This window comes from Lepus europaeus, chromosome 5 (genome assembly GCF_033115175.1).
Source record: "Lepus europaeus isolate LE1 chromosome 5, mLepTim1.pri, whole genome shotgun sequence".
Classification (NCBI taxonomy): Eukaryota; Metazoa; Chordata; class Mammalia; order Lagomorpha; family Leporidae; genus Lepus; species Lepus europaeus.
Window position 1 is genome coordinate 16212284 of NC_084831.1, and position 12037 is coordinate 16224320.

The 12037-nt window shown below is 44.4% G+C and overlaps 1 protein-coding gene across 6 annotated transcripts in view; it reads left to right on the top strand.

The window, feature by feature from the left end:
• Nucleotides 1–12037, top strand: part of ZBTB40 (zinc finger and BTB domain containing 40) — an 89131-nt gene that overhangs the window by 25937 nt on the left and 51157 nt on the right. The window contains exon 2 of one of the 6 annotated variants that reach the window (XM_062190593.1): nucleotides 3856–3954. The exons of the other annotated variants lie outside the window; for them this stretch is intronic. The gene's annotated coding sequence lies outside the window, so the exon portion shown is untranslated. The remainder of the gene's footprint in view (nucleotides 1–3855; nucleotides 3955–12037) is intronic. 6 annotated transcript variants of the gene reach the window in all.

Consider the following 12037-nt stretch of genomic DNA (forward strand, 5'->3'; position numbering starts at 1 on the left):
ATACTGCATAAATCTTGGGGCCTGGACCAAAGTAGTCTTGCATTTAGGATGAAGTGATGGTGATGAGTGATGGCAACCTAGAAACAGACACGACAGTACATTTGGAAGCCACTGCCGGGAACCCGGGAGTGTAAAACACGCAAGTCTGTTTCCCTTTTACATTGTACTGTTCTGCCTGTCAGACCTTCAGCATAAGAGAAGACCAAATGACAGCTGCTTTTGAACTTGAGAAATCTGGGCCTGCTAAAAGCTACAGTCACCCTTTTCTAACCTCTCCAATCCTCTTTGCGTTCTCAGAAATAATTGCTAGGGGTTCTCTTTTAACTTGGCTGATATTCCTCAGATACCTTACATTTTAAATCATCTTTTTGTGTGTAGCAAATCCCCCATTTCTTGTCTCTGAATGTGTGATCTTTGCTCTAATTATGTTGAGAGTGCCTGTTATTTCACCTGACTCTGGTTGTTTGTGAGATGCTAAACAGCCATGGGGTTAAAACAGACAAGGATCAGAGAGCAGCTCAGCCTCTCAGGACCTCAGTTTCCTCCCTTAAAAAGGAAGGGGATTGCACTGAGGTCATTTGGTCATGCAGCGAGAGTACGTGATTGATAAAGTAATGACTCCTGTTCAATGAAAGCAATGAATAGGGCTCTCAAAGGTCCCTTCCAGCTCTCTGGTTCTCAGAGCCCAGGCGTCAAGGTAGAAGTAAAGATTTTGTTCAGATGGCAGGGATTATTGCTAGCCACAATTTAAAAAACAAAAAACAAACAAACAAAAACAAAACAAAACAAAACAAAAACACCTTTAAACAGGTATGCATCAAGTGAGGCCAGAAGACCAACGATGTCTCAGACCATGGGAGGGCAGAGTCATTAGGGGAACTGCAATTGAGGACCCTTGGTCAAGAATAAGAATGGCTTTTGTCCTTTGGAGATTGAAATTCAGAAATCCACACGGCTTTTGCTCCATGGACCTTCTGTCGGTCACTGGTAGCCAGTCTGTCTATGCCTGTTCTTCCTGGAGCTCATCTCTTTCCTTCTCAGGGCACGCCCCGTCACTGACAGTGCTGTTGCTGGGTAGCCTGCAGCTCCTGCCTCACAAAGCAGGCATGAAGTTTCTCTGCTCATTATCTGGCCTTGCACTGCACACTTCCTCTTGCATGGGTGCTTTAGGAAATGGGCTGTAGTCAGCCCAGTTTCCAGGAGAGGGTTGGCAGCTACTTATTTGGTGCCTCTGTGATGCCAGGTGCAGTGCCACCTGCCCATGCAAATGTGGTGTTTGCTGCACACATGCCGAGGACGCCTCTTCTGGAACCAGGTGTGTTTCTCCTTCTGTGTGTGGCGCTTTACCTTTTTGCCTTTGCCGGTGGAAATTGTCCCTGATTTGGAATTAGCAGTTCCCTTCCCCTGCCACTCACTTCTGTCATTCTGATTTTTCTCTCCTCTTCCTTTCCCTCTTCTCATCTCTTGAAGAGCCAGTCCTTTTAAGAGTTTGTTTTTGGTCATTCTGGTGTTAAGTCCATTTTGCTAGCAGCTCCCGGTCTTGTTTTGTGTTTCACTTGCTCTCACACAGCACCTAGAATGTGCTGAGTAAATGAAGGGCAGTTGACTCATAAATGGTTACTGGTTGACCTCAGTGTGTTGCTGGCTGGAGACAGTAAATTGGAGAAAAGCACTAAGAGCCCCGTACTTCCAGTAGTGGCTGCAGAGGCCTTGCCTGAGTGCCTTGCTTGGGGACTTGTCAGCAGTGTGGATCGCAGAGCATCTGTTTATTTAATTAGGCGATGTGTGTCGAGGCTGAATCTTGAGTGTTGTCTTCTTTCCTGTTCACTAAAGGGATTCCATGTTTCCTACAACCTATGACTTAGTTTTCACTTGGGCTTTTCATAGCTTTCATCCCTTGTTTCGATTTTTGGTAACTCAGAGAACACTCAAACTTTTTGGAATTCTTTTTGGAAGTGGACAGAATAAAAATTTAAATAAATATTCTTTGTGCTCCTTTTAGAAAGCTGGCCTAGTTTCTACTTTGTGTTGAATTCCCATTTGTGTTTTGGGTCATTATGCAGCACTTGGTTCAGCCAATTAAGTTTCTTCTTTCTAAGTGTCTTTATTCTGTATCAGTATAGTCTTTTCTTGAGGCTTTAATATTGTTCCTTTGAGGAATATCCATCGTTCTGGTTCTCTTTTGTTGCTTAAACATTCTTCCCTTGGGACCTTTGACAATTTTCGAGGCCTAGCAATTTTCATAAGTGCTTAATAACATAATTTAGGTTGTCTCTGTCTGTACGTGAAGCTGTAGGACTTAGTGCAACCTGCAGAGCCTACTATAGTTTGTTGCCTCTGGAAAGCACACTGACTGCAGCACATCTGGTGAATTTTATCTTCTCCATTTAGCTTCCTTGCAAAGGGAGTCAGGCAGAAGCACAATAAGATATGTTAGAGGCTTTTACATTTCAGCTGTACAGTCAGCAAGATATAGTCTCTATGGTATATTTCACCAGCCCCAAACCACTAGTGGATCCCGCATGATTCTATGTTTATTTTATGATGGAAGTTTGTACCTGACTGTGGTCTATAAAGATTGTATAGTTGAACTGTTGATTTACATACACGCACACACACATTTCAGTCAGATGGCTGTTTCAAAACTGTTCAATACGGATGATTTCATAGCCTCTCTTTGCGACAGTGATAGTGCTAACACAGTGCTTACTACACGTGTGGCACTCTTAAGTGTAAATACACCCATACACTGCTGAGTAACGTGCAGCTGGCTGGAAAAACCCAGGGGGTCTGCCTTTTAACAAGGGTTAACTGTCTCTATTGTGAGTACTAGTACATTTGGATTTTTTTTTTTTTTTTGACAGGCAGAGTGGACAGTGAGAGAGAGAGACAGAGAGAAAGGTCTTCCTTTTGCCGTTGGTTCACCCTCCAATGGCCGCCGCGGTAGGCGCGCTGCGGCCGGTGCACCGCGCTGATCCGATGGCAGGAGCCAGGTGCTTCTCCTGGTCTCCCATGGGGTGCAGGGCCCAAGGACTTGGGCCATCCTCCACTGCACTCCCTGGCCACAGCAGAGAGCTGGCCTGGGAGAGGGGCAACCGGGACAGGATCGGTGCCCCAACCGGGACTAGAACCCGGTGTGCCAGCGCTGCAAGGCGGAGGATTAGCCTAGTGAGCCGCAGCGCCGGCCAGTACATTTGGATTTTAACAAGGGTTGGCCAGCACCGTGGCTTAACAGACTAATCCTCCACCTTGCGGCGCCGGCACACCTGGTTCTAGTCCCGATCAGGGCGCAGATTCTGTCCCGGTTGCCCCTCTTCCAGGCCAGCTCTCTGCTATGGCCCGGGAAGGCGGTGGAGGATGGCCCAAGTGCTTGGGCCCTGCACCCACATGGGAGACCAGGAGAAGCACCTGGCTCCTGGATTCGGATCAGCGAGATGCGCTGGCCGCAGCGGCCATTGGAGGATGAACCAATGGCAAAAAGGAAGACCTTTCTCTCTGTCTCTCTCTCTCACTATCCACTCTGCCTGTTTAAAAAAAAAAAAAAAAAACGGGTTAACTGTCTCTATTGTGAGTACTAGTACATTTGGGTTTATCTCTGCTATCTTTTTTCTATTTGCTGCACTTTTCTTGGCTGCCTTTTTTCCTCTTCCCACTTACTACTGGGTTAATCATTTTTTAATTTTATACCTCTTATTTGTATTTATTTATTTAGCTTATTTTCCCATATATGCTTACATGTTAATAAACACATCACTTAAAAGACTAAAACTAATTATTTTTGTCATCCTCTTGACTTTTAGACTGCTCTGACTCCAGTCTGCTTCTCTCTTCCATTCTGTTGATTTTTGGTTCTAGAGGAGCAGTGGCTTACAAGGTTTGATAAATAGTGTGGACTGCAGTGCCAGACTGCCTGACTTCGAATCCCATTGTGACACAGAAATTGTGTGATCCTGGGTAAGTTGGGTCAGTTATGTAACCTCTCTGTGTCAACGATCTTATCTGAAAATGAGGATGATAAATAAGAGTACCAATTTTATAGGGTTTTTGAAAGGATTAAACAAGTGAATGTACGCGAGCACTTAGAACAGTAACTGGCAATAGGAAGCATTCAACACATGGTAGCAACTCTGGTGGCCATTATTATCCCTTGTTTTTAACCTCCCCTTCCCGTGTCAGTTTTAGATAGTCTGGGCATCTAGATAAAGTAAATTTTTATTAAGATATAATTAGCAGTACAGCGATCTTTTTTTATTTAAGATTTATTTTTTTACTTGAGAGGCAGTTACAGACGGAGGGACAGAGAGGTCAGTCTTCCATCTGCTAGAATGGCCGCAATGGCTGGAGGTGGACCGATCCGAAACCAGGAGCCAGGAGCTTCTTCCAGCTCTCCCATGGGTGTGCAGGGGCCCAAGCATTTGGGCCATCTTCTACTGCTGTCTCAGGCCATTAACAGGGAGCTGGATCAGAAGTGGAACATCCGGGACTCAAACTGGCACCCATATGGGATGCTGACACTGCAGGCAGATGCTTAACCTAGCATATCACAGCACCAGCCCTAGTACAGTGATCTTAAGTGTTCTATTTGGAGAGCTTGTAACTGCCACACCAAAATAAGGTATTGAACATTTCCATTCTCTCAACTCCTTTCAGATCTCTTCCCAAACCATCCCTAATACTTCCACAGTTGCTGTCAGATTTTTATTACAATAGATTACTTTTATCTGTATTTCTTAGTGTCTTCTGTATTTCCTGTTAAGTTGGATCATATGGTATTTCCTCTTTTGTGCATTTTCCTTCTTCGATAATGACATTTATGATAGTCATCCATGTTGTTGCATATTTAATAGCTCATTCTTTGTCACAGAAATGACTGAACAGTTATTCAAGGCATTAGACCATCTTACATTCTACCAGAGATATTTCGGAGTTCGATACTCAGCCTTCTCATCCACATCTGGTGCTGTCAGTCTTTCTGATTTTAACCGTTTTAGTGAGTTTGGTATTTAGCAGTTTCTTTGCTTGCTGCTTCCAAGTTTTTTCTTACACACTATTCTTTCTGGTTTAATTTTCTTCTTCCGATGTCATTGAGTGACACTGAGTCTTTTTGAAACAAAGTCTCAAAAGATAGTTTCTTATCATATAGAAGGTGGCTGATTAGTATTTCCCATAGTGTTTGAAAACTGTTTTCTTCTGACATCTATTGTTATTAATGGAAAGTTTGTATCAGCCTAGTTGTCATTTTCCTGTGTTATCTTTTCTCTTTGTTTGCTTGCATTTTTTTCCGTTGATGCTCTGAGGTTTTCATTCTAAAGACTTGTGTCTGTTTTTAGTTCTAGAAAGTTCTCAGACATTATGTCTTCAATTTACTTCTCCTGTGTGTTCTCCCTTGTCTCTGTCTGAACGTCTGTTCATTGCATGTTTAACTTTCTCATTCTGTCTTCCCTGTCCCCATGCCTCGGATTTTCCGTGTTTCGTTTTTTTTTTTTTTTTTTAAACAGGCAGAGTGGATAGTGAGAGAGAGAGACAGAGAGAAAGGTCTTCCTTTTTGCTGTTGGTTCACCCTCCAGTGGCCGCTGCGGCCGGCACATTGTGCTAATCCGAAGCCAGGAGCCAGGTGCTTCTCCTAGTCTCCCATGTGGGTGCAGGGCCCAAGCACTTGGGCCATCCTCCACTGCCTTCCCGGGCCATAGCAGAGAGCTGGCCTGGAAGAGGGGCAACCGGAATAGAATCCGGCACCCCAACCGGGACTAGAACCAGGTGTGCCGGCGCTGCAAGGCGGAGGATTAGCCTGTTAAGCCACGGCACCGGCCGGATTTTCCGTGCTTCTAACTGTTGTACCTTCTGCTACCTTCTGAGCAGTTTCCTCAGACTTTCTCCTAATCACCGATTTTTTTCATTAGCTATGTTTAATCTATTTAATGCATCAGTAGATGCATTTCCTTGACTTATTTTTTTAGTCCTGAAAGTTCTTTTTTTTTTTTTTTGATTTGTTTATTTATTTGAGAGGCAGAGTTACAGACAGTGAGAGGTAGAGACAGAGAAAATCTTCCTTCTGCTGGTTCACTCCCCAGATGGCCACAACGGCCAGAGCTGCACCGATCCGAAGCCAGGAGTCGGGTGCCTCCTCCTGGTCTCCCATGCGGGTGCAGGGGCCCAAGCACCTGGGCCATCTTCCACTGCTTTCCCAGGCCATAGCAGAGAGCTGGATTGGAAGAGAGGCAGCTGGGACCCGAACCAGCGCCCATGTGGGATGCCAGCGCCGTAGGCAGAGGATTAACCTACCGCACCACGGCGCCGGCCCTTCGTTCTTTTTCACATCTGTCTATTCTTTTCTCCTGTTTTTTCCTTTGTTATGACTTCCCTTCATTGTATCTGTTTATTAAAATGAAGCATGAATAATTTATAGTATTTTATAGTATTCTATAGTTTTTACCATGGAGATGCTGTTTCCCCTGTTTTCTACATGGAATGACTTTTCTTGGTGAATTTTTAAATCTTACTTCATTATGTGACTTTTTATGTCTTTTAAAGGAGAAGGCTTGGAGAACCTCTTGTGACTCTAGCATTCGTCTGTCTGATTAGAACCCCTCAATTCGTGTCTTCCTCTCATCCCTACGTCCTGTTCCTATCCCCTGCCCCCTTTACGAGCACTCAGTCGAATGTATTTGATAACACATTTGTCTTTGGTGTATGTAGCCTTATCTAGTACATAGGATGGCTTTTGATATGTTATGCTCTAGGCTTCATCTCATTTCTTACTTTTTCACTTGTGCTGGGTCTTTAAGATCATTCCATGTTCCTGAGTGAGTAGCAAGCTGTCCTCCTCTCTGGTGATACCCTGTGTTCCCTAGCATACAGCGCACACATGGATTATTCATTCTTTTGGTGAAGAGTCTAAATTGCCTCTTATCTCCCTGCTGCACAAACAACGCCCCAGTGATCATATTTTTTATGGACCTTTAGGGGAATTTTTCTAGGATGTGTCAGTAGGAGGACAATTCCTTTTTTTTTTTTTTTGGTTTAGGATTTATTTATTTATTTGGAAGGTAGAGTTGCAGAGAGAGAGAGAGAGAAGTCTTTCATCTGCTAGTTCATTCCTCAAATGGCTGCAACAGCTGGAGCTGGGCCATTCTGAAGCCAGGAACCAGGAGCTTCTTCCAGGTCTCACACGTGGGTGCAGGGAACCAAGGACTTGGGTCATTTTCTACTGCTTTCCCAGGCCATAGCAGAGAGCTGGATCAGAAGAGGAGCAGCCAGGACTCTAACCAGCACCCATATGGGATGCAGGCAGTGCAGACAGCAGCTTTACTGGTACGCCACAGCACTGGCCCCGAGAAGGACAATTCTGTGTCATAAGACATAGATGCACTATGTACCTCTCTGTATATTACCAGCTTACTTTTCCAGAAAACCATGTGAATTTGTATACCCACCAAGTGATATCCTGTATTCAAATCCAGCTTCTACCACCTATTACTTTGAGGTCCTGGAGAAAGTCATCACCCTCTCTGGGCCTTAGCCTACCTGGTGTTAAGCAGGGTAAGTAACAGCATCTGCCTCATCAGTGGTTAGAGGGTCAGATGTGTCAGTACACTTGTTTAAGCATGTGGAGCACCTCCTGAATCTGCATACAATAGATGCTGGCTGTTAATTCTGTTACAACTACTGCTACTACTACTGGTTAGCCAGTTTGCTGGTTTCTTTCCCCTGAGAGTTGTTGGAATTTGTTGAATATTCTACATATTAATTCTTTTCAAATACCATCTCCCATTTCTGCTGCTTGTCCAGTTGTCTGTTGATCTATCTATAGATTTTTTTTTTTTTGACAGGCAGAGTGAACAGTGAGAGAGAGTGAGACAGAGAGAAAGGTCTTCCTTTGCTGTTGGTTCACCCTCCAATGGCTGCTGCGGCCGGCGCACCGCGCTGATCTGAAGCCAGGAGCCAGGTGCTTCTCCTGGTCTCCCATGCTGGTGCAGGGCCCAAGCACTTGGGCCATCCTCCACTGCACTCCCGGGCCACAGCAGAGAGCTGGACTGGAAGAGGGACAACCGGGACAGAATTTGGCGCCCCGACCAGGACTAGAACCCGTGTGCCGGCGCCACAGGCGGAGGATTAGCCTATTGAGCCACAGCACCGGCTTATCTATAGGGTTTTTTTTGGCAGAATTTGATACCTTGCAGTCAAGTTCACCTCCTCCCTTTTTTTGTTTGCTTGCTTTTAGCTTTTGAAGCATTAAGAAGTCTTTTCCTTACCCTACCTCAAGTCCCCTTGACGTTTCCTGCTGTTACATTTATAGATTTCCCTTTCACATTTGGGTCTTGTTCATGTGTTTTGTAATAGGGAACTCCTTTTTTTTCCTCCTGTGTGAATCCCTGTGCTCTGGGTCATGAAAATATTCCGGGGTTTTGTTTGTTTTTTACTCTGTACCAGAGATTTGTTTTTATGTTGTATAATAAAGAATATAAAATTTGGGGACAGCATCCTGGAGTTAACGGGTAAAGCCACCACCTGTGATGCCAGCATCCCATATGGACACTGGTTTCGAGTCTTGGTTGCTCCACTTCCGATCCAGCTCTCTGGTTATGGCCTGGGAAAAGAATGGAAGATGACCCAAGTGTTTGGGCTCCAGCCACCCACGTGGGAGACCCAGATAAGACTTCTGGCTTCAACCTGGCCATTGCCCATCTGGGAAGTGAACCAGGGAATGGAAGATCTGTTTTTGTAACTCTTCCAAATAAATAAATAAATCTCTTTTTTAAAAATAGATTCATTTATTTAATTGAAAGGCAGAGTTATGGAAAGGCAGAGAAAGAGAGGCCTTTCATCTGCTGGTTCACTCCCCAGATGGCCGCAACGGCGGGAGATGTGCCAATCGAAGCCAGGAGCCAGGAGATTCTTTCTGGTCTCCCATGTGGGTGCAGGGGCTTAAGGACTTGGGCCATCTTCCACTGCTTTCCCAGGCCATAGCAGAGAACTGGATCCGAAGTGGAGCAGCCTGGACTAGAACCAGTGCCCATATGGGATGCTGGTATTGAAGGCGGCGGCTTTACCCACTATGCCACAGTGCCAGGCCCATAAATAAATCTTAAAAAAAAAAAAAAGAATATAAAATTTTAGCATGAATACCTCTGTATGGTGTGGGCCTGCATTTTAGATTTTTTTGTGGAAATGTTTTTTCTTCTTCAAGCCCTAGACAATTAGCAAATCTGTGTCTGTTTCCCTGCACCAGGGAGCAGGGGTTTGTCAGACTGCACGTAATGGAGGAATAGGTGTGTGAGGCCCTAGGCTTTTTGCAAGATCTCAGTTCTAACTTGCCCACCTTCTACCTGCTTGGAGCTACGTCTCCAGTTTCCTCCTTCAAGCTCAGAGTCTGTATAGGAATTTAAAGCCTCTGTGGACCACCATGGTCTCAGCTGCCACTTACTGTTGTAGCTTTGATATTGGTGTCTCTTTCATTTCAGGTGCCTGGGGATTTCATTTTTAAAAAATCTTGGCTATGTATTTTAAAAGCATTTTTTAATGCTTTATCCAGCATTTCTATGTGTTTGAGGTGGGAGAAAAGACTTGTTTGCATCAGCTCAGCATGCCGTTTTGCTAAAAGTCTGCTCTTTAATTAGTATTCCTATTAATCACAATAAAATTTCAACTTGCAGCCTTGCCAGTTTACATTCATCGTGTAGCCCTTGACCGCCCTTGAATGTTTTCAGCCTTTGCTATCCTGTTTCCCTTCTGTTGCTCAAGTTTGTATCTGTGTTTTTAATATCTTACCTATTGGTAAGCCAAAACTGGTTCAGTATTTTTTAACCCTTTCCAGCTGTACATTCTGCTATAAAGTTATTCCATTTTCTCTCTCTCTTTTTTTTTTCCCTTTAAAGATTTATCTATTTACTTGAAAGGGAGAGTTAGAGAGAGAGAGAGAGAGAGAGGTCTTCGCATCCGCTGCTTCACTCCCCAAATGGCCACATTGGCCAGAGCTGGGCTGATCCGAAGCCAGGAGCCAGCAGCTTCTTCTGGGTCTCCCATGTGGGTGCAGGGGCCCAAGGACTTAGACTGTCTGCTGCTGCTTTCCTAGGCCATAGCAGAGAGCTGGATCCGAAGTGGTACAGCCGCAACTTGAACCGGCACCCATATGGGATACCGGCACTGCAGGCTTCAGCTGCCCCACTGCGCCACAGCTCTCCTAATTTAGTTGTTTAAATGTTATATTAAATAGCTCTGACTACAAGCACCTGTAGTTAATGCTTAAAACATCTCCCTGGTGTGTCTTACATTTTAACCTGGTGGAAGATGTGGATACCCTCCCTGGAAAAATGACCATAAGGCAAAATTTAGTGTGCCATGAAAATATCATCCCGTCTCTTGTTTCTTGTTAATAAGAGTGTTCAGACAGATGTGCAGGAAAGTCTGTTGGTTTACTGTAATCCATAAGGCCTGATTCTTACGACAGGAAATTCACACTATGTTGATAGGATTTGTGAGTAAAGTGATCAGTGGTTGTCAGGGTTAGGGGGAGGAGGAGGTACATTGGTCCTGTTCACATCAGTGCCTTTCTAGTAGTTTATGCTTTCTGTTAGTTGCAAACTAAATTCATGCTCTAATTTTTTGTTAAAATATTAAATGTTTAAATAAGTTTATTTTAAAATTTTTGGTTACTCCTTTACTTAGATAGGTACTACCTTTGCTTATTTTGAGTTTTATGGAAATTTTTTTCTCTTTCCATAAGTACCAAGAGAGAGAAATTTCAGTCCTGTTCTTGCGTTTTTTTTTTTTTTCCTAAACATTTTGCTGATTGACTTTTTTTTTTTTAAGTTTTTTTTTTTTTTTGGACAGGCAGAGTGGATAGTGAGAGAGAGAGACAGAGAGAAAGGTCTTCCTTTTTGCTGTTGGTTCATCCTCCAATGGCCGCTGTGGCCGGCACATCTCGCTGATCTGAAGCCAGGAGCCAGGTGCTTCTCCTGGTCTCCCACGCGGGTGCAGGGCCCAAGGACTTGGGCCCTGCTCCACTGCCTTCCCGGGCCATAGCAGAGAGCTGGCCTGGAAGAGGGGCAACCGGGATAGAATCCGGCGCCCCAACCGGGACTAGAACCTGGTGTGCCGGCGCCGCAAGGTGGAGGATTAGCCTATTAAGCCACGGCGCCGGCCAAGATTTATTTATTAATCTGAAAGAGTTACAAAGAGTTAGAGGCAGAGAGTGAGCCAGATGGCCCCAATGGTTGGAGCTGCGCTGATCTGAAGCCAGGAGCCAGGAGCTTTTTCTGAGTCTCCCATGCGATTTCAGGGGCCCGAGCACTTGGACCATCCTCTACTGCCTTCCCAAGCCATAGCAGAGAGCTGAATGAGAAGTAGAGCAGCTGGGACTTGAACCGGCGCCCATATGGGATGCCGGCACTGCAGGCAGCGGCTTTACCCACTACGCCACAGCGCCAACACCTGTTCCTGAGTCTGCCTACTGTTCTGGCAAGTCATTTAGCTCTTAGGACTTTTTTTTCATCTGTTTAAATCTATCTATCTATATATACATACACACACATATATACATACACACACACAATCTGATAATACAGATATTAAAACAAACTACTAAATAGAGGGCAGGATGTTCTCAAAGATCCTCTTTGGGCAGTCTTAAAAAACTACATAAATTCATGAGTGCCCAACAGTGTTTAGGTACAGTGGTATAGGTGAAGTTTGAGGTTGTCAGGATGGAAAAGTTTATATGCATTTTAGGGAATTTTTATTGTAATGGCTTACTTTGTTTTTTTAGAGCAGTTTTAGGTACACAGAAAACTTGAATGGAAAGCACAAGGGTTCCTGTTTAGTCCCCATTCCGTACACCGTGTACAGCCTCCACCACTGTCAGCATCTTTATTACCCACATATTGACACATCATAATTACCCAAAGTCCACAGTTTACATGAGAGTTCCCTGTTAGTGTTGTGAATTCTGTGGGTTTTGACAAATGTCTCGTGACCTGTATGTACCATTATATTCATGCAGAATAATTTCATGCCCTAGAAATCTCTTTTCTACTTCATT